We start from the raw sequence: 3,175 nt of genomic DNA on the forward strand, positions 1-3,175 counted from the left end.
ATGTAGAAACTTAATCAAGAAGTAGTTGTAAAATTTGAATTTGTTGCATCTCCTGAATATAATTTGATGTGTATGGTTTAAGTACAAATCATTGTAAAGTGTAGCATTAAGGTGTACTTTAGAAAGTACCACTACTTGAAAAATATGTTTCTACATCGATTTTATGGCACATTAAAAGACAATTATAGAGCCAACAATGTGAAAAGTCAAAATTTTTTACGACGATTCTTAAAAAATCATCTTAAAAAAGGTTGTACATTCTAAGACGGTTTTCAAGAAAATAATCGTCTTAGAATGACTACATTCTAAAATGGTTTGTCAAATAATTGTGTTACAATATAATTTTTTTATAAAAAAAATAAAAATAAGTATAAGATTCTAAGACGGTTTTTTAGAGAACCGTCTTAAAATGTTTTTCAAACAAAAAATGAAATAATTTTAAAATTCTAAAACGATTTTCTAAGATAGTTATTCTGAGAACCGTCTTAGAATATTTTTTTTGTATAAAAAAATTAAAAATCCATACAGCTTATTCAATTCCTCTTTTCATTTCACTATGCACAAACGATTATCTGAGACTGTCTTAGAAAATGACACGGTGATAAACTTGTAATTAAAATACCTGAAAATTGTTTTTTACAACTCACATTAATATACATTAGTGGTAATTTTATAATTATTGACAAAACAACAACCACAATTTTAAGAGAAAACCGCCTTCATTCCCCTTTGGGCGGACAGGTTAGGACCTTTGATATTCTTTGTTTCTCGAGAAAATTGATCTCACCCTAGTAGGAGCCAATAAAAATTCCGAACCCGTGAACTCTTTTTCTTACTAGAAATGCAATTTCTCTCTCTCGACGAGGGGGATAAAGAGAGTGACAATATCGAACAGTGAGGGAAAGGGATCGGCAAAAATGACGGTAATGGCGGCCGGCTCTGATTGCCAGATATCGGCTCCGACGGTGTTTCCGGTGGTGCTGGTGCTTGGGATTGTGCTGCCATTTCTGTTCGTGAGGATCACGATCTTGATTCTGGAATCTGTTGCGGCGTGTTCCTCATTGGGTAATCTATTCCTCCAACTTTTCACTTTCCTAACTTATCTTTCTTATTTTGTGTTCATTTTCTTCTTTTCCTTTCACTTTCACAACAATCTCACACTCTCATCACACTCCATTTACTTAATTTTTTTCAGTTTAGTAAACGCGAAACTTTGCTTTTTCAAGTTTACTTGAACATTCGTGATTGAATGATGCGACTTTACTGTTTTTAATTCTTTTTAGTTTTTGCTCTTAAAAGAAAAAGAATAAGCTGAGAAGAGAGAGCGAATATCATTTATGAAACGTGATGTTTGATTATTAAGTTTATCAGCTTAATGGAGAATTTGAGGTTATATTCCCTCAGTTTGAATAATAAGATTATAAGAGCAAATTAACAAAAGTTGTAAACATCGTTTGTTTGGCAGATACGTGCTAAATAAGCTTTCAAGTGATTGGTTATTCCACACACAGTATATTCTTTTCTCTCCCTTTTTTTGTTTATTTATCCTTTGCAAAGCATAAACTGTTTTCTCAGAATTTTGGCAGTATATACATGTTTAAATGATTTTCTCCCCATGAAATTAATTGGATTTTTTGTGTTTTGCTTTATACTGATTCTCAGGAAGGGTCTTACTTTACCACCAAGTACCACAGTACGTGCTTCACTTACAGGTTGCGACTTACTTTTATGCTAGAACTTGTCCTTTTTGTTTTGAAATAGACAAATATAGTAACTTATGTTTTTTACTTTATTTGCAAGTAGATGTGAAACCTGGTGTGTCCTTGGAGGAAAAACAACTACCCAAAGGAGAAACTTGGTCTGTTCACAAATTTGGTGGAACCTGTGTGGGAACCTCTCAAAGAATAAAAAATGTTGCTGACATAATTCTTAAGGATGATTCGGGGAGAAAATTGGTGGTTGTCTCTGCAATGTCAAAGGTGAAAAATATGATGTATGACCTTATCCACAAGGCTCAATCACGCGATGAGTCTTATATAGCTGCATTGGATTCTGTTTAGGAGAAGCACAATGCAACTGCACATGACATACTTGATGGACATAATCTTGCTAGTTTCTTGTCTAAATTGCATCATGATATTAGTAACCTTAAGGCAATGCTTCTCTTTGATACTCTGTTCTGTTTTCTCTTGTTCAGTTATATCTATTTCTTTTGTAAATCGTCATTTGAACCTAGTATGTTATCTTCAAGTTGTCCTTGTTTATTATAAGTTGACATTTATGGCTTTCACTTTCTGGTGTTGTTTTCACATTGTAATGGTATTGATGTTGATGTATATTGCATTAGCTATGTCTTGGTTGCTATTTTATAGTATTGATCATTGCTTATGTCTTGGACACTATTGTATGACCATAATAATATTATTATGGTAAGAATATTAAATGCACAGTCCTACTCTACTTTTCTACAACTTCCAAAAAAGGTCTGTCATTTCAAAGGATTGGAGTTCTGATATTTAGTTGGGGAGCCTTTCATGTTCAGTTTGATTTTTGTTTTTTTTCTGTAATGTAACTAATCATTACCAATGCTTTGGATGACAGTGTTGGAGCGTAGCATCAACACACTTTTTCTCACTGAAATGGTTTGAGGTTTAATGCTGACACTGAAACACTTCTTCGAAACAAAAGTTACAACAAGTGTCTTCTAAAACTTGTTGCTGGCCAAGATTGTTGCAACTTCTATTTAAATGCATGATTTTTAATGCAGATTAACTATCCTTTTGAGAAAGGCCCTTTGAGCCCCCGTTTCTATGGTGAACATGCACTCCGATGACATCCAACAGGGGAGGAACGTTGCATTGCTTGCAAACTTTGTGAAGTTGTAAGTCTTTGATTGTTTATCCTATAGTTTTGGTTTAACGATCATTGAGACCATGCATTCTACCCAGCATTGTCTATCCAACAGGGGAGGAATGTTGTATTATTTATTTACTTTGAATTTTTTTCTTTATTACTGTACACTAGTACTGCTGCAACATTATACCTGTAATGTGGGACAAACATATTAAGCTAGTAGAGAGTAAGGATAGAAGCACATGTACATATTAATTTATAGGAGGCCAAAGCATCTAGTAGTCCCTAAACAATGAAATTACTATTTTTTTAAAATGAAATA

General features: G+C 33.3%; 1 long non-coding RNA gene across 4 annotated transcripts; it reads left to right on the forward strand.

Moving 5' to 3' along the window:
• Window positions 1–731: 731 nt before the first annotated feature.
• On the forward strand, window positions 732–3,175 carry LOC114382067. Of its 4 annotated transcripts, XR_003660167.1 has the most exons (5): window positions 755–1,065; window positions 1,663–1,712; window positions 1,804–1,979; window positions 2,602–2,649; window positions 2,768–3,173. It is a non-coding gene; the product is annotated as an uncharacterized LOC114382067 (long non-coding RNA). The 4 variants fall into 4 exon arrangements; XR_003660166.1 differs by having other exon boundaries at window positions 732–1,065; window positions 2,602–3,173; XR_003660165.1 differs by having other exon boundaries at window positions 1,804–2,649; window positions 2,768–3,175.

The sequence above is a fragment of the Glycine soja genome, chromosome 13 (genome assembly GCF_004193775.1).
Source record: "Glycine soja cultivar W05 chromosome 13, ASM419377v2, whole genome shotgun sequence".
Classification (NCBI taxonomy): Eukaryota; Viridiplantae; Streptophyta; class Magnoliopsida; order Fabales; family Fabaceae; genus Glycine; species Glycine soja.